We start from the raw sequence: 25,280 nt of genomic DNA, 5'->3' as shown, positions 1-25,280 counted from the left end.
TTAAAGAGAGGGGCTGGTGAGGCACCTTTAGCAGGGCCTGACACGTGTGATTTCTGATCAGCTGGCTCCCTTGTGTCTTTAAAGTCAAATCCTGCATATGGAGTATTTGCCTCGTCTCTATAACCTAACAAAATCACCTCATGTGAAAGCCACCGAGATCTATGACATGTAAACATTATACATATGGTATAATTAATAGGGATTAAAGATGTATGTTCACATGCATGATTTCCGGGGCGCTTAGAGACAAATGTGTCCTGGCGATATGTGTTAGAAAAATCCTGGTATCCTGGTAAAGATCTAATTGTTAACTCACTGATCCCAAAGGAAAAGGGAACAAAGAGTAATCAGGAGCGACCTAAAAGAACTTCTTAATAGAAAGAAGGGAGGGAACAGTTGTGCTCTTTCTCATCCAACCCATGACTAAATAAATAGAATGGGAAAATGACTTTGAACAACAGCACGGGGGATGTCAGTTAAAAGAATGACAAGAGGATTGTTCTGTCCAGGTTGTGATCTGTTCCGTGTAAAATGGAGGAAAAGAGAGCAGGTTGGCTTGGGACCCTTTCAGTAGAAGAAATCAGGAAAAAAATAGTGGCCAGTCTTGCTAAAGATATTTGCAAACAGGACTGTATTGTGGGGCAGGCACTGAACTTAAAATGAGAGGACTAACATTTCAGACTCAGGTTTCCATCATTAGCTGTGTGACCTTGGGTAAGTTACATCACTGCTCTGGACTTCATTTTCCTCATCTGTAAAACTGGAGCGTTGAACCAGAAAGTATAAAAGGTTATTTCCAGTTCTAATAATGTTTGGCTTGAGGTTTCTATGGCAAGGAGTCCATGTGTTGTGGTTTGCCTGTGATGGTCCTAATTTATGCCTATCGTCCTGGTATAATTACTAAGAGTGCACATTTTCACTCTCAAGTGTCCCGGCTTGGATCATAAATTATATAATCACCCATCTAAAGCAGTTAATAAAATTTTTCACTTCACATCAGCTTAGATTGTGTCTCACAATATGATATGAATAAAAAATGAGACAAATATTTGGCCAATTTGTTTGCTTTCCCAAGAAACAAATAATAGTAATAGTAATAATTCGCATTTATTGAATTGACTGCACGACTGACCTTCTTGCCTAGGGTTTTCCAAGCATTAACTGATGTAATTCTCATTACAACTCTAGCAGTTAGATGCTGCTCATTTTCCTTTTACATTTGGGATCACTAAGGCATCAGAGGTTAAGAAAACTTGCCCAAGCTAGGATTTGAACTTAGGTCTCTCTGACTCTTCCAGAACCAGCACGTAAGCTCTCAGCCATGCTGCTCGCAATATAATGCATTCCCCTAATATCCACGGTACCCCAGCTCCACAAGTGCCTTGGCTAGTTTTAGCAGCCAATCTTCTTGGCTGTGAGAGGAAAGCCCTTGCAAGTTCTAAACCACCCCACGTGACATTTAGGTTTACAGATGAACATCTTCCAAAATCACAATGATTTCATATGAACAACAGTTTTTGCTTTCCAACAAAGGCACTCAGACCCCGGGGTCATTGTGAAAGAGCCCTTGGAGCTCTACACTTTTTGATATTTACCAAATAAGGCCTGCCCAGAGATTACTGGGAAATTGCGATGTTGATTAAACCATGATGTTCCTGTTACCCAGCAAGGCAAACGGTTGAGTGATAAAGCAGTCCGGTGTTCTAAAATCATTTCCAAAGCAAAAGAGGGTTTGAACAAAATAAATGATTTGAATGCAAGACATAAACAACCAAACAGGCTTGTAAACGAGACCAGTAATGAGGCATCTGGGACACCAGTTCTGCTCCTGATGACTTTCGGGCGAGCCTTGATGCCTTTCAGATTTTCAAAGAAAAATAAACTGGTGACAAAAGAACAGCAGCTGTGGGCACAATAAGGAAATTAGTCAGAGCAGATTTGTAATTAAGCACTGAAAATGGATCGGGATGATCCTTCCCTGCATACAAGTACCTTTTGCTTTTTGCCTCTTTTCAAATCCTTTTTTTTTTTTTAAATAAACACACATTTAAGCTTCAGTCATGCATGTCTCAACCTGGGATATTAGCTAAAGATATTACTTTTTCTGGGAAAAACAAGAAATTAGCTCATCAGAAGCACAGAACCCCATGAAGTGAAATAACATTGACTTTGGTTTCCCATTTTGTTTTTATTTTTCTCATTTTTTTTTTAACTTTGGAAAGCCAGAAGAGTTGTCTCTGCTCAAAATATTGTATATTTATGTATAATGAAGGAAGAGTGAAGGATCCTGGGGCATCGTGAGGACAACTGATTTTCATCTCCTGATACAAGATGAAGATGAGAATTTTACCACCTTCTTGTCTTTACATCATTCAACAACAGCATCACTGACAAATTTTAGGCCTGAAAGATACTTTTATCCATTGACAGTCTTAAGAAATATAGTGGGATTTTCACATGGGAAGAACTTTAGTGTTGAATATATTTATTATGCCTTCTAAGCTAGAGATGGCCCTCTACCCCCCATCACCCCCAGAGAGATTTACCCTTGTGGGTATCACGGCTGACATTCCCCAGCAGCTGTTAAGGGGGGACAGACCTAGACCCTTCTTGAACTGGAAATTAGTGTGTTTCTCAGAGGAGCTGATACCTACTTCCTGGTCCACTCCGGAGGGTACACCCTTCCTCCTCCGTCCTGGATCCCATCCCTTCTTCCTGTAAATCACCCCGAGCCCAGAGAAACGTAGGAGGAGTGGGTCAGACCCAGGTGTCCTGAATCATTAAGCACACTGGCTCCTCTGGGGGCTGGCCAGACTCTCTGAGCTTTGACAGCAGTGAAATGTGACAAGAAAGTAAATATCCTAGTGCCCTACTTACCCAGAGGTCAGGCGTCTCTCAACCTCTGCCTTCTGGAACTCTGTTGAGAAGCAGGAAGGAAGCAAAGCAGGCTTGAAGCCCCGGAAACACCAGTCACAAAGCAATGCACTTTAACTATGTCTAATTGACTCTTAATTAACACACACTCCTAACAAGCCCATTTATGTAGACTCCCAGCCCACCACAAATTAAAAGCAGAAAAGTAGAAGGGGGACGAGGAAGAAGGGAAGAGAGATTAGCAGTGATCACACTAAAGGCAGTAAGAAATGATGGCAAACAGCCTGACATCAAAGGAAGAGATAAAAACAAGCCCCTGAGAAACAGTCCCAGAATTAGCAAAATCAGCACTCCACAGCCATTTATATCAGGTCAAACAGCACAGCACATCTGTTACTGAACACCACAGTTTCTGCTCTAAAAGCCATGACAACCTGCCTGAGAGAGAGAGCCTGGTGCCGGGAGCACAGGAACCGTGGCCTGGTCTCCACATTCCCCCCACCGAAGCCCCCAGAGTGCTCGGGGATCTCCTGGGGAGCTTGTTGTAAACACAGAGCCCAGAGCCAGGGCCCTGGCCCTGGAGGGTTTGGATTAAAAAAGTCCAGATCCTCAGGCCAGAATTTTGCATTTCCACGAGGCCTCTCCCACTGTGATGGTGACTCAGAATCACACTTTCAAAAACACTGCTAACTCCTTCACCAAATTGGGTTATGGTTCAGACAAGTCAATCGCTGCTTTGGGTCTCGCTGCCTCTGCAAAAGAGACGATCTAGTATATCGTCTCTTAATGCCCTCACAGACCAACCAGCTAAGAGCATATACTAATTTTATGATTAACTCAACAGCCAAGAAAGTGTCCATGATGACAACAAGCTGACTCCTTCTTTTAAAAAAGGAGGCCTAGCAAAGCATGTTCAATCTGTGTCTCTAAACTTTCTTAACTGCAACACCCTGTCAGTAAAAATTTGGGGGGTACTCACTTTCAGTAGTCATATATTTTATAGTTTATGCATGTGATGCTAACCTAATATATTATTTATACCTCAAAACAGACACAATAACAAATGAGAAGTTCTAATATTTTCTTCACATACATCACTTTAAAGACCATTGAGATAAATTTTGGGACAAATTCTATTCAACATCCAGAAGACTGTGAGCTTTTTGGGGCACACATTTTGCTTTATTTGTTATTATGCGCTCAGGGCCCAGCACAATTCCTGGCTCATGGTCAGAAATGGTAATGAATGAATGAATGAATGAATGGACCAGAGAGAGTGAGGGAGGAGGGATGAAGAAAGAAAGAAAGACACACAGACAGACTTGGAATTTGAAGTGACTAAGCTCCAGTTGTCCGGAGTCTCTGTCTACGTGGAATGTCTTTTTCCTCCATGGTGGTCAACACTGTGACTGAATACGGAGAATAAAGAGTGAAGTTGAGAAGTATCAGTCATATTTGAGGAAACTGCCTGTTAGAATTTAGGGAGTATGATCAATATTTATGACGCTCAGAAAGCCCTCTCTGGGGCAGAATGACTCACAGTTCATGAAAAGGTAAAAGCATTGGTTGCTCTGTAACAGGTATACATTAAATACCATATGTGTCCATGACAGGTTTCGTGTGTGTGTGTGTGTGTGTGTATTGAAGACATTTTAGGAGTAGTAGAAATTTCCTTTTCCAGGGATATGCTTTGTGGGATGCAATTTATCTAACTTGTCAATTAATTAATTAATTAATTAATTAACTAACTGGTTTGGGGAAACGTAGTTATATCCTTTAAACATACTTTAAAAATCAATATATACTGGACTGTTCTTTGTGCAAGAACATTTTAAATCCCCCTGCTTACAAAAAACATAGTGTGTGGCTTATGTCATATGAAGAGTCAGTTTGCAGAGTCCCGTAGGTGTCCACCTTTAGTATTCTGCTTGTCAAACTGACTGAGGCTGAATTATACTCACCTGCCCATTGATCATTGACATGGCAATCTCCTTAGTGAGTCATAAGGATCACTGGAACTGCTGGATCTGTGAGAAAGAATTATCTTAGGAAGGAGAGAATAGATCCAACTTTGGAGAAATGGAATACCTACTTCACTTGGTCCAGCACTTCTCAAACATTCTGGTCTCGGGACTCCAAATTATTGTTGATCGAAGGGAGCTGACACTTACAAACATTAACTGTATTGGAAATTAGAATGGAGACATCTTTAAAATACAAGAATATCCATTCCATTCATTAGCTATCAGAGCAATGGAATCTTCATCTTATATGGCTTCCAGAAAAAGACACTATAAATTCATGAGAGAATGGGAGTGAAAAAAGGCAAATAACATTCCAGTATTATTATGAAAATAGTTTTAACTGGATGAACCACTGAAAGGTCTCCAGAATCTCCAGAGATCTCCGAGCTACCCCTTATGAACCACTTACTTAGTCAATTCCAACACAAAAGCCTGACCCATGCCTGCTCCTGGAAGAAGCCTTTGACCAAGATATAAGAGTGACATCTGGTTGGTGAAGACTAAGATTTCTTTTGGGTGGAGGCTCTGTCGGTGACACCTGGTGGCCCACCAAACTGTGACAAAGCATGTACCGTGGTGTGCTGAATGTGAAGGATACGGTATTTATAAGAATGACCTTTTCACCTCTGAAATATTTGGAACTGGTGACCTTCTCTTCTTGACATGATCCTTGACACAGTGACCCGTGTTCCTGTGAATTCCTTGCAGTGGCCACCTCTGGAAATCATTAGCTCCTGAATGTGGGTGAAGAACGTTGAGGGGTGGCTCACCTAGGCTCAGTCCCCAAGTTTCCTAGCAGTATTCTTCTGAACTGAGATCTTTCCGTTTCAGCAGGAATTCTCTGCTGTGTCAGAAACAGGGTGGACGAAGTACTTACTCTCTTGGGCAGATACTTGACAGGTCATTATTTTAACTGTATAAACACACAAATATTTGTTGAATGAATGAAATATGAAGCATGAAACAACTGAATGTATTAACCATGGTCTTGGAAAGACAGATCTCTTCCTGGGGTGAAACGGAAGCAGAATCTTCTCCTTCTTCCAGTGAGAGAAGGAAGTAGGGTGAACTCACCCTAGATGGAGATAGGTTGGACATTTGGACATGGGGCAGGGGACTGGAGGCAAAGTTGGTTGCAGCTTAAGATGGTGAGTCTTCTTGTTCAAAGAGCACAAAAGAAAGGGCATTAGAGGCACAAAATAGAAAAAAGTTTCTTTTCTTAACTTGTCACGGTCTTTTCTTAACTTGCCATGGTCTTTTTTATTTGCTGTCGGATGGTCATTTTAAGTAAACAAAAATTAAAATTTTAAATTATTAGCATGAATTATACCATTCATCTTTATATCGTGGAGTGCCAATTTTAAATGGGGATGGAAGAGCACTTAACTTGTCTGCAAAATCACTGAAATTATGCAATTTGTTTTTCGTACTGCGTACATGCATATGAATTTAATTCTTACCAGAACAGTGGAAACACTTCACAAAACTAACTCAATTGTTTTTATTTCACGTCTTGAAACGTGCACATTCTATCACACTCTGGAAGCAGATGGCTTCCATAACACGCTTACCTTGTACTCAGTTTGAGTCTCGTTAAACTCCAACACATGCTGGGGCCGCCAGAATGCTGTGCCCGAGAGGCATTGCCAAAGCTATATGTGAATAGGGGAGCAAGGGATGAGGGACACCTATGTTGTGCATATCTCCTCTGTTCACATGCATGCCCCTTTGCCCCATTGGACCTCATGAGTTTAAGGATGAAAATTTTAAGAATTTCAAGTTGGTGACATACCTGATTTAACCAAGCAAGGGACCCTACTGAGCATGGGCCCTGCTTGATGACACAGATCACTTGCCCAGAGCTGACCTGACTTTGGGTGATGCTCTTGTGCTGAGAACAGGGGCTCATTCAGGCCGGGGGACCTGCTCTTGGACTCTTGGGAACTGCTTTTGTGTTTTCAGAATGCACAAAACGTAGCAGCAGGGCATTAGATATATATACTGTATAAATCTAATCTGTATTGGTGTTTGTGCTAAAAAATGTTTTACTGAGAAGAATACCTGAAAAAAACAAAAAGCACCATCCCAGAAGATAGCATAAGGGGTGAGTCAAGGAGGAGAGTCTAGGGGCTGAGGAGAAAGAAGCCAATTTTGTTTATTTAGCAATGGCTTCCTGATGGGGGTCAGTTCATACCCCCACCTCCCCTTCCCCTGATGAGGGATGATCAGGCCGAGGTGAGCTCTAGCCAGACTGGTGGGACCTGAGTTGATGTGAGCCTCTTGACCTATAAGGGGAGAATCTAAGTTGTATCCATGGAGAAGAGCTGAGGATGAAGCCAGGGGCATCACTAGCTCCTGTCAGAAGTCCACGAACAAGAGAGAGACCAAAAAATGTGTCAAAATGAGAGAAGCCAAGTTAAAACAAGACTCATATGCCATTGAATTCACCTTCTTCCTGTTTTACAGATGAGGACATGGACAGCCAGAGAGTGAAGCGACCTGCTAAGGGTCACAGAGCTAGCTATGGCCAGGTCTATTACCCTGCTTGCCTGTAGGTTACAGCAGGTGGAGCAGAAATACCCCCATGCAGCAGGAACCAAAAATCTTATTTATCATCCTCATTTTACAGATGAGGAACCCAAGGTTCAGAAGAAGGTGGTGGTAATATGGGCTTCTTCTGGATGGCAAGTTGGTCATGCGGTCCACCTTTGGGTCAGCTCGGGTCAAAGTCTGGAGGCCAATTGCAGTGGCCGTGATGGTGGCCAGCATCCTGCTCAGAGTGAGTGCAATTGCTGAAAGCTTTGGAGGAATCTAAGGGATCAACCAGTAATCCCCGGTTTTGGAAATGGGTGGACACAGTCTTCAGCAGCTGGACTAGAATTTATAAATTCAATTTACTTTATCTTCCCAAGCAAGTTCAAGGGCATTAAAACTCACTTTACAATGATCTCTTTGGTATTTACAATATCCCTAAAAGGTAACAAAGCTGCTTCATCTCATATTTTTATCTTTGCAGCGCAAAGGAGCAGGGATGAGGCCATCCCACCCTGACTGGGAGAGCTGCTGCCCGACTCCAAATCCCCGCACCGGCTCTGACATGAGGCTGCATATAAGGCAGCTTCTCACTGTCCTTCCATTTCTTCTTTTACCTCATTTGGTTAAACCACACAAGCTCAGTGCTCGGAACTTCCGTTTTCTTATCTTGAACATCATGTACTGTTCCAGCTCCAGTCAGCCACCCACAAGGAAGCGTTCTGTTCCTTTTCGACAGAGGGCCTGGCCGGCCACATGGCCACGCTGTTGAAAAGCTCTGTAAGTAACATTGTCTGTAAGATCTTGAAAAGATCTATCAGAACTGGAAAGTGCACAGTGTTAGAGTTTAGTAGTTATCTCTGGTCTGCTTATCTCACAATCAAATATGAAAAGGAAAACCAGAGGCAAGAGAGGGAGGGTGAGGATGCAGGGGTGGATCAGGGATGGAGAGGAATCAGGCATGATTCTTTCCTAATTTATTTTGAGTTTTCCTGAACTTGGTCTTCACTGCACAAATCAATGTATCAGGCCTCAATCTTTGTCACATTTGTTGGAAACCTAAACTGTGCTAATGCTTTATTGTAGTCAACTCATTCAAATTGCTATTATATGCTTGTCATTTTTAGTATTACTTGACATATGTTTGTACCATTCTCTATCTTTTCTTTTTTAACTTTGATAACTTGGTTAAGTATTTCATTAAATCTGTAGATGTTGCAGTAAATGCCTCCCTTTGGGCTGGGAAAAAAAAAAAAAAAGAAAGGAAATTTGCATGGCAAGTTCTCAATCTTGTGTTTTTGTTTTCCTGAGGCTTCTGGTTTCTCAGAACCTATGCTTCAAACAATCTATTTACTTTTGATTTACACTGCAGAGAAGTTTGAGAAGTTCTAACTTTAATGGGTAAAAATAATTGCAAGTGGCGAAAAAAAAAAAAAAGAAAAAGAAAAAGAAAAAATGTGCCATGGAAAAATGCCTGAATCTATTTCACTTAAAAAGTTATGTCAGGAATTACACTGTGAATTGGGTTGAAATGCCATGCCCATTTCTTTCTGCTGCGGGAAATTTAAAAGTATCCATTGAAATCTAGACTGTGAGAGTCACAGAAAGCTCATGGATGATCTAAAACAACATGTGTACCTGTTTCTCTTTGGTGTGTGCATTTGCACAGATACACAGCATATTGTTTCAAATAATAGTTTTACTCAGACAACTTGAATCTGGGCAACTGGAAAGCTGTCTAGTTTAGCTCGTCCTCACCCTGTTCGGCTCTAATCCTCTCCCCAACCTAGAGATGGGTTTATTTCTTCTGTTGACATTCAGCACATGCTTGCTTGGAATCTGTCTTCCTCTCCCTTGTCCTGATATCGGATATTCTCAGTCTCCCATGGACAGTCTCTGAGAGGGGGGAGCAAATGTTGCAGCAATAATAGTAGCTGGTACGTCCTCAAAGTTTGCCCCGAGCTTTTCTATTTACCTTGATCTCAGCTCTTTGGAGGTACTAGCATTTAATCTTCACCATGACCTTGTGAGGCGGTTCTGTGAACAACCCCATTTTAAAGTTGAGAAAACTGAGACAGAGAAGTGAAGCAACTTGTCAAAGCTATGGCAGGATTCCAGCCCAGGCGGGCTGCTTCCAAAGCACGTGCTCATAACCAAATATGGTATCCCCCACCCTGCACCCCTGGTACGAACCGGGAAATGGAGTATAATTGTTGACGGGGGCAAGTAATGAAGGAGGGCACCAGGGAGGCTTGGGAGTCAGAAATGATCTGTTTCTTGATCCAGATGCTGGATTGTGGAACTGACTATTTATGCACTTTTATGGATGTGGATCATACTTCCCTGATATTAAAATAGAAAGGAGGAAATGGGCAAAAATAAAGAGTTAAGGTATATGTATATCACCGATGGCAAGTTGAATGCAGTTCTTGGCACTAGGTTGCTTTGGGGTAATGACTTGATCTCTGTCCAGGTCTCTATTTACTCATCTGCAAAGCTGAGCATAGATGATTCCTACTTCGCAGGGAAGGATTAAATGGTCTGCTTTCCACAGAGATTCAGAAATGAAGATAATGTCTTCTTTGATACCATGGCGATGAGGGTGTCCTGGCTAGTTTAGGGAAGGGAGCGTCTGGCTTCATAGCTGGTCCCCAGGATCCCTTCTTCCTAAATAAATAAAGTGTAGGTATTCACAGGCCATTTTGTTGGCCAGTTCAAGGTGTGTTCCTTCTCCAGATAAAGAGCTCTTCCTTTTGTTGTCCTTTCACAACAAATTGTATGACCAGATCCAATGTTAGCTAACCTGATACTAACAAATCCACTGGCTCCCCCTTGTTCAAGAGGTGCAGACATTGGGAAGAGTACATTTTTGCGTCTCTGGTGTAAATCTTGTGTTCCAGAGGTAAAAAGCTGAAATGAAAATGAATGGATCTATGTTATCTCCTAGCTTTTATGATAAAGGTAGAATTTTAGGCAGAAGCACGGGAGAGAAAAAAGTAATTTCTTGAATGATAGGACCGTTACTGTGTCTGCCCATTGGCTGAATGTGTTTCAAACCTGTAATGCCTGAAATCTTTGTTCCCTTCTTTCAGGCTCCATCACACGGGGCGAGCCCACTAGCTTTTCTAAGATGCCCACCCTTCACCGTGCCCTTCCACGCCTGATGGCCTGCCCTTCTTCACAAAGGTCCGTTCTAATTTCACCAACGGTCAGCTCTGCTTGCCACAGTCCTGTCAAAGCAGACAAATTAAACATGTCAGGTGACATATGGAAGAAAAGGCTTTTTGATTTACTATGGAACTGTTTATGGATAAGAGTTATTTCTCTTGGCCTGGTACCTGTTCCCAAGGCTTGATCACATTTCAAGGCGCTGCTGCCATTTACTCAAAAAGTCTAGGTCCTCACATGTTTGTGGGCACATGGCTGTCTGCGCACAGTCATCTGAATACAGCTGGGAAGCTGCAGCCAGGTTGTTGACTGCAAAGTGCAAATGAAGGGAAACTGAAATCTCCCTCCAGCCCTGCCTCACTTCCTTGCTTCATGATTTGAAGCGTCGGGATGGCTATGTCAGTTGGGAAAAGGACCGAGGGTCACAGCTCAATGAAAAAGAAAAAAAAAAAATCCTTAGTTTAGCGTGGACAAGTTTGAAAACATCGTGTGGATGGAAAGCTCTATTTCTGTTTGCAAATAGGATGCTGCTGTGTCTATTTCTTGTGGTGGAGTCCTTTATAAGAAAGAAAGCCCTAGCGGTATGGGAAGGTCAGATTGGGGGTGATCGTTCTCCCTCTAGCTTTTCAGATGTCACAACCAGATGAAGGATAATTTAAGAAGCCCCGAGCTGGGTGATGGGTCTTGCAGAGCTGCTTGTCTGTTGGACCTGGAGGAAAGCTTATCCCGGGCAAGGTAATTTACGACAGAAGACACAGGCGCAGCTCCCTGCAGGCAGCACAACTGAAGTCCTCTGAAGAACTCCTGCTTTATTGGAGAGAGCTGTAAGGCTGAAGACAGGATAACTTATGGCTTTCCAGTGGCTTTCCCCTTTCTCCTCTTCCTTGTTGTGATTGTTATTTATTATTTGTGGGCAGGGATGAGAGGGTTCACTTTGCCAACTTTTGAACCCTCTCTAAATTCATGGCTCTGAGTCTTGAACCGTCCCTGAACCTTACTGTGCTTGAGTCCCTATTCTTTTAGCATCCTTTCAGCTTCCCGTTGTGGACGGAGAAAGACTCTGGAAGGTTTATTTTAAAAGGTGGAAATAATTCCTTAAACATCAAATAGCTCTTTTAAAAAAGGCAGCCTGTTTTGAGGAGTCAAGTGTAAATGAATTGAAAACATATGCTCCAGATCTCCCCCAGTTTATGCAGCAAGTTCATGGCTGAATTACTAATAGGGCTTCACTGGATTCAGAGCTGAGATGAAACAACGGGCAGGGGATGGGCCAGGCACATTAGTTCTCTCGGTCTCTACTGCTTTGTTCCTTATTTAATATAAAATGGGCTTTAGTTGAGCTCTGAAAGCTGGAGGGAAGAGGAGGAGACATTTATAAGCAGTATTTTGCCAAGTAAGAAATCTGTATTAGGAAAGAGCATTTTGGCAGAGGATTTAAATTCTTGGTTTAATGGCTGTAACATTAGGAGGCAGAGAGAACTTTGAAATCCGGGCTGTCTAACTCTCCACTCGGCTGAAGCCCTTCTCATCACCTTCACACCCGCAGCTAATTTGGCGCTTCCTTCCACCCTGCAAGGCCTGTCCTTAGGAACCCTGAGAGGTTATTTGGGTCTAGTACTTTCTATGGCCAATTGCCTTAAATATGTCTTTTTGAAAGGGGGCCCTGCAGATAGAGACAGCTGAAGCGAGGCAGCCTGGGCTAACAGAAGGACAGCCCAAGAAATTCTGCTCTTCCCCTGGTCCCTATGCTCAGGGCTGCCCAGTGCTGCTCCCACCTCGGACCAGTGTGGCCACAGCACAGACTGTTGGGAATCGGGGTGCAAGAAACGTCTGCTGACTGGGTATCCCAGCGGCTGGACAACAGTGCTCATCGGATCCTAGTGGATGGCACCCTGTAATGCGTGGCCCTGAGGCCCTGAACCAGACAGAGCCTCGCAAGGAATGTTAACTTTTGCTGCTAACATCCCTCTGTCCATGCTTGGGGGAAACCACTTGCCATGTCCCATGTGTCTGCCATGTTTCCCCACATGGCAAAGATGGGCTTGCCTTTTGCCACACACCTTGCGGCCTAGATGTGGGGCAGATGAGAAATCCCACAAAGAGCCTATGGATCCTCAGTTGAAAGTCAAGTGCCCACATGAAGTACCAGGCACTAGACTGGTGAAAGGTGTTTGTAGCATCAGAGCTCAGGGGAAAGTAGATAGGCTTTGCATGCAGTTAGCAAGCAGCTCCAAACACGCTTTCTACTTCTTTGTGGAGACGAAAACACAGTTGTTACAAGTTACTTTGTGATGACAGAGTGTGCTGAAAAGGAACTGCCAAGAAAACCCGTTGGCCCAGCCCGGGCCCTTGGGTCCCATGGCCAGCTGGGATTATCTAAAGTGGGCGTCCTTAGAGAAAGCAGGAATTCTCTTCCACCACAGACTGTTGAAACCTCCCCATTCAACTGTTTTAAAAGCTGCAGAGAATTAAAAATAGAAGCTTTCTGGAGGGAGGAGAGGGTCCTTTGGGGGCACTTTGTTTGCTTTGGTTTCTATCTCCCTCCCTGGAATGCGGCGAAAACCTGGAGAAGCCAGCACTCAAAGAAGGCCTTGCAGAGAAACGAAACCCCCTCACGCCAGAATGAAGGGTGAGGAGACCTTTCTGGGTTCTGGTTTTATAATCATTTCTGTTTATAGTAGGAAGGCAATAGCCCCCTTCTTGAATTCAGCACATGTCGTCCCTTCTGAACGATGCCCCTCCTTACTCCAACATTATAGGGCTAGAGCTTCAATAGGTTACTATTAAGCAGCTAATGTTAAATACAGACGGACACTGGTGGTTGAATGGGATGACTGTCACCCGGGTGGCAAAGGTGCCACTCTCGTGGGTGGGAGGTGACGATTGCAAATGGCAGCCACCAGAGTCCAAATGCTTCACTGGACGGTTGGGGGGCAGAAGGACTTGCATGCTCTTCTGAAAGTTCAAGAAAGGGTATGGGCCGAGGGGGAGGGATTGAAAGGCAATCCATAGGCCACTGGGCACTGATTTTAGTTCCTTGGATCCTAAGAAAATGGGGAAGGGGAAAAAGTCTGGGGTTTCAGGACAGTCGCCTTTGGCTTTTCTCTCTCTCTCAGTCTCTCCTTTGCTCTATCTCTGTCTCTGACTCTGTCTCTGCCTTTCTCTCTCTCTCTCTCTCTCTCACACACACACACACACAGCCCCGTGGCTTAGTCTCCTGGCTCAGATTCTATAAAACACTAGACTATGCTAGGAAAGGAAGAATTCCAATGTTACTCCAGAACGATCTGAAATAAAGTTTTTTATGAGGGATCCCAGTGGGTTGTCTGACCCTGGGACTTTCATTCTTTTCTCAGAAATCCATGGGGGGGGGGGAGCCCCAGTAAAAAGCAGTCAGTAAATATAGAGATTTGGAACATGTCGGTTTAAAGAGGGAGGTTCCCCACACCATCCCTGCTCTGGCTCCACAGAGAAGCAGGCCCCCCCCCTTCCATTTCCCTCTTGCTCCCAGCCACCTGGCCCTGACACCGTCCTGCAGCCGCCTCAAGGATGCTGTGGTGCCCATGAGGTGCTGAGGTGCCTTCGAGAGGGAGAACTCTGAATGGGATCTGTCTGTGTCCAGTGGAGGTCTCTCTACAATATACAAGATGTGATGTGGGGATACACCTTAGCTACACTCTTGCACAGGAGCAAAGTGTGTCTTGTCTTTCTTCAGTGAAAGAGGGATTATGAGAAATGTCCCTCCTCTCTTCACCTCACAAGGGGGAGATGAAAATAAAAAAGTTAATTTTTTTGACAGGCGCTGTCATACTCAGGTGACAGGCAAAGCAATATTATGTTTATTATTACAGTTATCGCTGTGTCCCCATGTGCTCATCGCTCTCTCGCTCTCACATCACAGGGGTGAGTATGGTCTCCCCGGGAAAAGACAACAGTGCAGGCTGCTAATGAGAAAATTCGCAGGGCCACACTAGGCAACCGCTTCAAATTAGAGTTTCCCTGGGCATCGATCATGCCTCATTCCAAAATGAGGCAATCAGAGAACCTGACTACCTTAAAAATAATGGTATGGAGACAGAAAGGGCCGACATAGACCTAAATGTTTTAATTACTATTTTGAAAAATGCAAAACTAGCTAGCTCATGAATTTTTTATTTATACAGACCCGCCCTCTCTGGTCGCCACTGGCCACATGTGGCTAGTAAAGCATTTGAAATGTGGCTACTTGGAATTAAGATGGGCTGTAAGTGTAAAATATACACTGGCTTTTGAAAGTTTGTAATCGCAAGGAAAAAAAAAGAATACAGATTACCTTATTAATTCTTTTATATGTTACATGTTGAAATGATATGATTGCATACATTTAGTAAATATTTTAACTAAAGTTAATTGTAACTGGCTCTTTTTCTTTTTTAAATGTGACGTTGGGTGGCCCTTCCCTTTAGTGGCTACCAGCAAATTTAAAATGACATATGCGGCTGCATTTGTGGCTTGCACTATATTTCTATTGGGCAGCCCTGCTATGGACTTTATTAGTAGACGGTGAGGGGGAATTGCTCTCTGGAATTCAGCATTTTTTCCCCCCAATTCACAGTATCAGGGATATGACTGACCTGGAAGGACTCCGTTGTTACACACAGCGTCAGGAAAAATCATGAAACACTTTGTGGCAGATGAAAGAGAAGTTACTGACTGTCCTTTCTGATGCATCCATGCATTTATCTCTGTTTTTCCTTGTTTTCCAGCTTTTTTATAATTCTGCAAGTTGTAGAAAACTAACAATAATGAAAATGACTCTTATCTATAGATGTGCAAATTACTCGTGTCTAGTGGAATAGTTGATCATTGCTGTCTGTATGGATAGACCCTTTTGCCATTCTATGTACACTTATCTCAGTATGCCTTATTGCCCATATATGTGAGATTCCTTGAATTTTGACCCCATGGCAAAACATCTTATGTCCCCTCATTAACTAATGAGTTAAAAAAAAAAACTTTGACACAAGTTCTTTTTATATTCTTAGAAGAGTCACGATTTTATCTTTTTAAATAATCCTAGAGAATTGAGGCATCCATGGTCATCAGGATTAACCACCGTGTCTCTCTTTTCCCTCTCATTCCCAGCCACTCCTGTGGTCCCCATGGTAGTAGGACTGATACCCGGTGATGAGATGGAGAATGAGTTTTTCTATAGGAAGTGTTTCACCTGATAGCCATGTGAACACTACTCGACATAGAGCAAGCTACATTGTGGGTTATTCTGAATTACGTGGGCCAGCCAGGGAATCCTCCCACCCAGTGGAATATTTGATTTTAAGAGAGACATGCTGAGTTCCAAATAATGAAAGAGAAACTTAACATACAACACATCGGTAAGGGGTCCATGATAAACATCATGCACCCAGGGCATAAAATCCCTGAATTTAATGGCAAACATATATAAAAGAAAGTGGGTTGTTATGAGGTTTTGTCCTCCCCACCTCTTTTCTTTATTTGTTTTGCTTTATAAAACCAACCTCATTCTTATTTTACCTGATTGTCATTTTTTTTTTCAACAAGAGCTGGTTACCTTCAAAGCAAGGCCTGACAAGATGACCCAGACACATCAGTATTTATTTCACACATCCATTGATTTCTATGAATAGAATTGATTTTAATAAACATAAACAAACTAAAAACATAAAATAGGTGATTTCACACACCCCTTTCTACGAAATTTGGAAATACTGCACTTGGAATGTATATGTTTTGTTTCTTCTCCTTACCTTTATTTTTTTTTAAGAAGTTGGCTTTTATTAGCAGAAAGATCATTAAATTTTGTGAGTATTGGCCTCTAGCATTTAAGTTTTTACAGAACACATGAACGTTTACTGGTTTCACCAGCGGAGACGCATGATTTTTATGTATCTGTAATTCTGAAAGGGAAACATTCCCTCTACAAACGCAGAGCAGTCCACTTATAAAATTTATGTTTGTGGGCTCTTTTCTTATATAAAGCAGCCACCTTGGAGACTCCATTTAAACAATTAAACAATATTCTCACCTATATAACCTGCCCATATGTAATTATTTTCTTTTTTGGTTCTTTGGTAAATAACACAAGAGGCTTTGTGGCATGAGGAAATTCCTTGACCCGGGTATTTTCAACACCATAATTTGCTTGGTGAAAATGAAAACCAAAGAATGCCTTTTTTTATATATATAATTTTTGGTTGTTTGAAATTAATTTTCGACATTTAAATTGGCTGGGAGAGGCTTTCAATTTTTTATTCTAAGAAATACTTTTAAAAATTGTTAATAAGAAAGAGTATGAATTTATGCAACTATTTGCTTCAGAATAAGATAACGTCTTTCAAAAAGTTGATTTATTTGAGAACCTTTCATCAAATTTAAAAGATCTTTATGTGCTTTTGATGTATGTTATAAAAGAGTTTTGATATATCTTAATTCTCAATAAAATGGGGAAGAAATGCTGGCACATTGCACCTCCTATCATTATTCAAAAATAATAGAACACTATACTTTAAAAATAAAACTCAGGTTTCATTTGGATGGACAATTTGTTTGTTATGGAAGAGATTTAGTCCAGAATCATTTGCTACAGAAAGGAGTTACTATATGTGTTAGCTCTTTTCTTTATCTGGGATTTCTCTAACTAGGATTTTTCTCCCAAGCTGATTTTACCTGTTTCTTCTCTCTGAAGGAGTTTGTTACAGTGGTGACTGGCAGTTAAATAAACAGATGGATAGACGTAAAGAATTTCTGGACAGCAAAGAATTGGGGAATCATTTCCAGAAAATAGATTTATTTTGTATTAAACTGATAATATTTAGAAGGTAACAAAAGGGTGATGTGTTTGTCATCTGCTGTGTATTCAGGGCTGAAAAAGCTTTGGAAACAAAAAGTTACTATTTATCGCATATGACCTTAGTAATCATCAATACTGTTGCTTACATAAATAATATCACAGGCTTCTTTATGACACGTGGCTTTTTTCGTCAGGAGAGCCTCCATTGTTATCATGTCCATAATTTATGTGAAAAGTAGCTAAGAAGGGAGTAAATTCAGGAGGTACAGAGGTGCCTCGGGTAACTGCAATACGAAATCCAGGCAATTCATGAAATGCCTGTGGCCTCTGTCGAGCGAAGTTTGGTATTTGTTTTTGTCTTAGAAGAGGGATCTTTATCAAAATTTCAAAAGTTTCCCTGACCAGCCCCCTTCAGAAAAGCTTCAAAATGCTTAGCTTGCAGGGTTGCAGAAACAACTGCTTGTCTCTATAATATCCAGATGAAAATGAAAGATTTTAAGAGTATCTCATTATTTTATCCATATGATGCCCAATTCGATCCAAAGACTGTAATTTTCATACGGATTTTTGGCAGCATGTAACCTTAGAAAGCTAGAGTCCTTTAAATAGCATGCCATCTCAGGCTCCTTTTGTCCAAACTCAGATCCCTTTTCTGTTTAGCATCATAACTGCTTGTCCCCTGTCCCATCCTTCCTACTTTCTCCCCATGAATTAACCAAAGAAAACCTCAACGTACTCCCGACTTACAGAGGCATGGATAATTCCATGCTGTACTGTGATCCATTTAAGCATATGATCAGTGCATGTTCATTCAATGGGTCTGTGTCTGGAATAAGTTATTAAAGGAAGAGTGTGTCGTCGATGAGGGGTTTTATTAATTTAGAAACTCAGGACTCCAGTATTTTTTTTTTTTTTACAATAACAAAGGAGTGATAAAGTGATGAATCACTTACAATCAACCATGACGAAGATGATATTGTCAAAGCCTATTTTTGCGGGTACTATTCCAGAAGTTTGTCCACAATTGACTCTGATTTCTCATTCTTCAAAGTTTTCCCTGTATCCCGAACTAACCTGCAGGAGAGCAGAAGTTGAAGGAAATTGCAAAGCAACATCTGAATAATGAACATCTTGCCAGGAAAATGCGTCTGATCTCCAAGGAAAGGGTGTTGGAAGAGATGCAAGATGGTGGGAGGATTTTCTCTGACATGACTTTGAGTGCTTTGACAGCAATATTGTCCCGTTTATGAAGCATACAGAAGTATGCTCAAGGAGCGAGGAAGTCCTGGAGACATGATCGGAAGGAGAGCTGCAGACAAGGAAGTTGTTCAAACTAGCTCACTTCTCATCTTGGTATTTTCAGAGTTTTTCTCTGCATCTCACACTAATGACAAGCCTGTACGAAAGACAAAACTTTTCCAGATGCTTCGGTGAATTTACTGAGTTTTTATCCTTTTAGGGATAATAGTAAGTAACTTTCAATTAGGACTTTACCATTTAGAAAGCATTTCATTTTCATAATAATCATTAAAGTTGCCATAATAATAATTATTATTATTGTCACTATGCTGATTTTTATAAATAAGGATGCTAAAATTCAGACTCTTTTTAATCATCTAAGAAATAGGTGGAGAGGCAGGGATTTTTAAATACAAACCATCAAACCTCAAATTCCCTGCTTTTCTCCCTCCTTTTGGGATGACAACAGGGTAGAAAAAGATATTAATCTCTTTAATAATTACATTTGCTTTTTTGAGTAAGAACTCGAAGAAATGTAATATGCCGTTTAAAATCTTTTACGTTTATAGTCTTATACAATATTCATACTGTTTTTGCAATATTTAAGAGAGGAGGAAGTGTATTTCTTCACCATAAAAATAAACTAATACCATCAGGCTAGGAGCCGCTACCAACCAAAGCATCCTGATAGCTTCCATACACTGTTGGGGGCATTTATGAAAGTTTAGCGATTGCAAGGAGTGGGACCAGCACCAGGAAGGCTTCTCTGTGAATCTCCAGCGTCCCCAGGGGCCCTTCCTCTTCCTCTCACTTTGTTCCACTCCCCTGATGATTTGCTATTCCAACCACAGCAATCAAACGAGAAGGTTGGGATCTCCTCAAGGAGCGGTGCATGTGGCCTTAGATGGCCTTATGAGTTTACCTTTCAGCTAAATTCAAAGATGAAAGTCAGGAAACAAAAACAAAACAAACCTTTATAGTCATCTTTATCTCAAGGACTGGGCTCCCTTTCCAACACAGAATGGCTTTCTCAGTGATATGGGATTGTTCTTCTACAACAGATGGGTCTGTAAGTGGAAAGAGACCTCTTCATTTGTCTGGTGGCATGTGGACTTCTTCAAATGCACATGTGGTTCTGATTTCCATGGAGGGACCACACGACATTAATGCAATTTCCTCTTTAATGTGCCCCCTCTCTATCAGCCCTGATGTTCAGGCATCCACATTCAAGACACAGGCCTCCATCAGATCAGCATGAGTGCCACAGAGCTTTGTGGAGCTTCGCCAAAGTAACAGGCCAGCATTTGGGAGAGGCTAGTGATGATGTGATTTCAATTTCATACCATCTGTCCCCAGATTTCTTTCACTACTGGGCTGGTCACTGGCTTTGAAGAATAATCAGAATGCCAGGGCTCTGGAATGCTGTGTATGGAGGAGTTGAAAGGACGGGAGACCCTCCAGGCCCCATTGCCGATCCTTGCCATGAAGGGGTGGACAGAGCCTGCTGCCTCCCATTAAGAGATGTACTTGAAAGTCCTAATGAAAGCAGTGTCAACCTTCTACAGCTGGCTGTGTGTCTGAGGGGCTGGGCAGATGTCACATTGCTTCCTGGGTGAGAGAGGGACATAGACAACCAAGGAAGAAGGGGTAAAAGATTGGCTGGCATTCTTCTCAGCGGGGAGCATTCTTTCTTCTTGGGAGAATAGAGTCTTACCACCTATTGTCAAATGTAACCCCCTCCAACCCCTTTCTCCAGCAGGATCTCACCACCCCAATAAGAACCTAAACTGAAAAACAAAAACAAGAGGGAAAAGTGCATTTTTGGGGGCCAGTGAGTCAGAGTTTTTTTTCTAATGGTGGATTATTTTACACAGGCCTTTGAATGATTATTTTCTTTGCTTCCAGGCAATCCGGATTAATTGATACAATAAAGGTCTGGAAGCCCTAAAATGTTGGTTTAATTCCCAACTCTGACACAAAAGAAGCTAAACGACTTGCAAGAGAATATGTTGAAAAATCAACAACAATTTTCCTATCTGCAAATAGTATTGGAGTGCCACTGGGACGCTGTGTGGCATTCAAAAAAATTGTGTTCCAAATGCTAATTATTCACCAGTTGGTGTTCCAGATCGTGTCTCTTGACATCAGTAAGTTGATTGCTAACAGGATGATAATACTGGTTTCGCTTTTTAAATGTGGGTTCCAAAAGTCTAAATTTTCAAAGTCGCCAGAGAAACAGTATATTGAATAGAAAAAAAACCATGGGCAAGAATCAGGATGTCAACTTGTTCACTTTGCAATGAGAAAACCAGGGCCAGGAGAGGTTAGTGACCTGGCCAAGGCCACAGAGAAGGTTAGTGACTTGCCAGGACAAGAATGCTGGGCTTGACTTTGATCAGTACCACATTCTAGAAACCATTTGGCTTTTTATATGCTTGCTCTCATGATGACTCTTGGGAAGGGATTTCGCATGACATGGGTCTTTCACGGCTCTACATGGGTGATTTGGGAGCAACGTGCAAGGGCACTTTTCGATATAGCTGCTTCCCCATTGTGTACAATGCTCATTCCTCGATGACAGGATTGCCAGCGTCTCCTATCAGTTGCTGAAGTCTTAGAAGGCATGAAAATAAACAAAGCCTGACAACTCTGTTCCCGTGTTATGACCTGTTCACCTCCCTGCCACTTCCAACTTCACTTCTCCCTGAGTAGCCTCCACATTATTTAAGGCAGCAGGACGTTCAGAATCAGGCAGCATGTGCTGAAGCTGCCAGAAGGAAGGGCTGTGCGACTGGTATTTGTGGATCTGAGCTCTTCAAAAGCCTGGTCATGCCTGGCACAGAAGGAGCTGAGGCCATCCTAAAGGTGGCTTTTAGTCCCAAAATTTCTAAACATCCTCCCTTTTTCTTAACTACTTCATGTCCTGAAATCACTAAGGTTTTCACTCTGATAAAAAAATGTCTTAAAGTACTCAGGAGCCTACTTGATTCTGGAATGTTCTGACAGGCCACTTGAACAAAAGCATAGAGTAAATCCAATTTATAGTTTACTGTGGATGACACTAACAATCATTCAAATCCATTTTATTTTATTTGTTTCAAATGCATTTTATGTTTTTTTTTTAAGATTTTATGTATTATTCATGAGAGACACACAGAGAGAGAGGCAGAGACCTAGGCAGAGGGAGAAGCAGGCTCCCCGCAGGGAGCTCAATGTGAGACTTGATCCCGGACACCAGGATCATGACCTGAGCCGAAGGCAGATGCTCAACCGCTGAGCCACTCAGGCATCCCTCAAATTCATTTTAAAATACCCTTTTTTACATAGACATTCACAGTTGCATTTTTCATAGTGACCTGAAAGTAGAAGCAACCCAAAGAAATGTCTGCCAACTGATGACTGGGTGAACAAAGATCTGGTATATCTATATGATGGAATATTTTTTTGGCAATAAAAATGAAGTACTGATACATACTACAACATGGATGAGCCTCAAAAAGTTATGCCGAGTGAGAGAAGCCAGAGCAAAAAAACAAAAACCCACACATATTTAGATGGTTCCTTTTTTTACGAAATATCCAGAAAAGGCAAATCTGTAGAAACAGAAAGGAGCTTACTGATTGCTAAAGACTGGCCGTGGGAATGAGGATCTACTGCAAATGGACACAAGGTTTCTTCTGGGATGATGGAATTGTTCTAAAATTAGGTTGTGGTGATGGTTGCGCAACTCTGTAAATGTACTCATCATTGACTGTACACTTTGAATGAGTGAGTCCTCTGCTGCGGAAATACCTCACTAAATCAGCTAAAACCAACCACCACCCAGCAGATGGCCCAGCTGCTGGCATGGAGGACATCTCTGGGGGGGAATGATGTTTGGTGCAATCGGCCACGGGACTGTTTAGCCTTAGGGTTTCCCTTGGCCCCTCAACAACTCACGGTGAACCAGAGACCCTCCAGTCCTTCAGGAGCTCTTGACATGATGCAACAATTTACAAAATCAACTGTCTGCCCTTGTGAAGTCAAGTCTGAAAACCCTCGGTTCAGGGACACATATATTCAAAGGGAGAAGCCCATGGCAGCGGCAACGATTTAGGTCTGCAATTAAGATACTTCAAGTGTTTGGGGCTGACAAGGAGTTAAAGTAAATGTTGATTCAGTTGTAAAGTTTCCAAAGATGTAGCCTTGCAAAAGGGTCTTGCACAACTGCATGGTTTTGTTTATTTATGCGTTGTTATTGTCTTTAAAATATTCTTTTTTTTCCTCCCGCAGAAAATTTCCAACCAGCACTGGGACCCTTAGCGGGGGAGACTGGAAACGGGTCTGAATAATGCATTCAAGATAATTTCAAAAAATCACCCTTTAACGAGTACCATATTCCCTCCAATTTTCCCTTGTATATGATTCACCATTTTGCAAATACTGATGTATAAAGAATGCATTGAATGTGGCAAAAGTTGAAGATAGCCCCTGTGGATAAGACCTAATGGACACCATCCTGAAATAATACATACAGCTCAGCCTCCAGACATGTGTCTTCAATTTAAAATAATTCAGCAATCATGTTCAACCAGAACCTGATTACACAAAATGGGACTTTTTAACTCCCAGACTTGGATCAAATTTTGAGGCCACAAAAAGGGAGGGGGGGGTGGAGATAATATGTGCCATGTTTATATATTCCAGATACTATGATTAAATGATCCACACTCAGATTTAACTGTTTCTTTGAGCTTATCAAGGTATCTCTAACCATTTCCTACCTATAGATACGTGCCAAGCCTTTATGAGAACTTGTATCGAAGTCCTGAGCCAAGATGCAAAAGGAAGAAAGCTGAAAATCAGTTGGGTTCTTCTGTCTGAATATTATGGTTTCCAAAGCACTGAACTGGGTCATGTTCTCTACTTCCCTGGAGACTCAGGAAGGAAGAGTTGAGTCTTCTGGTATGATACCAGGGTATCCCGGTTCATTGTGTCTGCTGTGCTCACCGAATGATGCTCTTCCCCTCCTTTGATCCTTGCCCACCACCTCTCTTCTCCTTTATTACTATGGCTGGCTTCTTTGTCACAGGCAAGTTGGATCTGTGCTCATATGGGATTTCTGAGATGCTAGGAAGTCCCCACATCTTTCTCCTTTGATAAACTGCCCAATGCTTGAGGTGCTACCATTACAGGTACTTAACTACTTCAAATCCCTTTACTCAGAAGAAATGGTGGCTATAAAGGTGCATGGTGAATCCCAAGCAATGGTGTCTGGTGATAAGATTGCCAGATAAAATACAAATGCTCAAGTCAATTCAGATTTCAGATAAGCAACAAATAATTTTTTGTATGCGTGAGTCCCAAAATTGCATAAGGCATACACATCCTAACAAGGTATTTGTTGTTTAATTGAAACTTGAAGTTAAGAAAAATAAAAAATAAAAAAAAAAGAAACTTGAAGTTAGCCAGGTCTTGTATACTTTCACTCGCTAACTCTGGCAATCTGATGTATCTAGTGACCACCACTCTGTGGTATGTGGGTAAGGGAGCCTGTGGCTGGAAAGGGTGGGAAAATGAGACTGTAACGTGAGCATCTCCACATCACTGGTGAAGGGCTATGAGCCAGTTCATTTCCCCAGAATTATTAAAGGATCAGATGGTGTACAAATCAGGCAGCCTAAACCTGAGCATATTAGAAATAAAGGGTTTTGTGTGTCTTGTTTTTCAATAAGATGAACATATTTAGAATGGGTGATCTCCTTTTTAAACAGGTAATATCAATAAATCTGAACCTTTTGTTGACAGGTTTATCGGTATTTTATGAGTTAAAAGAAGAAAGCTGGATACCATTTTGGATGCTCCTGCTGCTTTGGGTTCTAATTTCTGTGTCTGGCTTGGGGTGGGGGACAGGGAGTGGAAGGTAAGAGCAGTAGAAAGTGTGCTGTGTAGGGGGCTGCCAGTGGTGCTGGGAGTCTACAAACCAGTTGTCTCAAGAAATTCGTTACTAACAAAAAAACAGCAAAATTCGCAAGTGACTGGCCTTTCCCCCCATCAGTGAGAGTGGATTCAATATTATCTTTTCCATAACTTCACCTTTAATGACTTGCACACTGGGACAGAGAGAAAAGTGACTCGAAAGTCAACCCTCTGGGGATTCCAGGTAAGTTGACCAGGTCCCCAACCATTTGTCATTTGTGTGAAAATCAATGGTCACATGTGCTGGGGCAAAAGATTAGGTTGAGATGCACTGCTTCCAGATACTCTTAGGACGGGAAGCCCAGAGGGGAACTTTCTCCTCTGTCTAAGGTACCATTTCCTGCTTGTGGCCATCCCAAACTTTCCTCACGTTAATAAACCCACATATGCAAGAAGAAAGGTTGTCTACCCTTCTTTCACTTCCTTTCTTTCCACCTGGATACAGACACATTTATTTGTAGGGTCTGCTTTGCGCCACACCGTCTCGGTTCCTGCCTGGAGGAGCTTGTAGTTCAAGGAAGGGGAAGATGGTGTTGTATGAGGAGATCAAAAGTGAATGATTCTGAAAGCAATCAAGAGTGTTGGGAGGGAGACTCCCAACAAGGGATGAAGCTGAGCCTGAGCTGAAAAGGAAGGGGACATGGTTCTTGGGATGAGAGGAAGGACATCAACTCATC

At 42.1% G+C, this 25,280-nt stretch overlaps 2 long non-coding RNA genes across 6 annotated transcripts; one reads left to right on the top strand and one right to left on the bottom strand.

The window, feature by feature from the left end:
- Positions 1-1,088: 1,088 nt before the first annotated feature.
- LOC112670598 (uncharacterized) lies at positions 1,089-3,302 on the bottom strand. The gene is made up of 2 exons (XR_004804743.2): positions 2,878-3,302; positions 1,089-1,903 (listed from the first exon to the last, which is right to left on the bottom strand). It is a non-coding gene; the product is annotated as an uncharacterized LOC112670598 (long non-coding RNA).
- A 4,626-nt stretch (positions 3,303-7,928) lies between these two features.
- On the top strand, positions 7,929-24,429 carry LOC112670597 (uncharacterized). Of its 5 annotated transcripts, none has more exons than XR_003143057.3 (5): positions 7,929-8,210; positions 10,523-10,616; positions 18,458-18,873; positions 20,551-20,792; positions 22,918-24,429. It is a non-coding gene; the product is annotated as an uncharacterized LOC112670597 (long non-coding RNA). The 5 variants fall into 5 exon arrangements; XR_004804590.2 differs by lacking the exon at positions 18,458-18,873 and adding an exon at positions 14,450-14,501 and having other exon boundaries at positions 7,935-8,210; positions 22,918-23,360; XR_004804591.2 differs by lacking the exon at positions 18,458-18,873 and having other exon boundaries at positions 7,934-8,210; positions 10,523-10,690; positions 22,918-23,360.
- The last annotated feature ends 851 nt before the right edge of the window (positions 24,430-25,280 follow it).

This window comes from Canis lupus, chromosome 14, assembly GCF_003254725.2.
Source record: "Canis lupus dingo isolate Sandy chromosome 14, ASM325472v2, whole genome shotgun sequence".
Classification (NCBI taxonomy): domain Eukaryota; kingdom Metazoa; phylum Chordata; class Mammalia; order Carnivora; family Canidae; genus Canis; species Canis lupus.
Note: the sequence above shows the minus strand (reverse complement) of the source record. Positions and strands in the feature narration are given on the sequence as shown.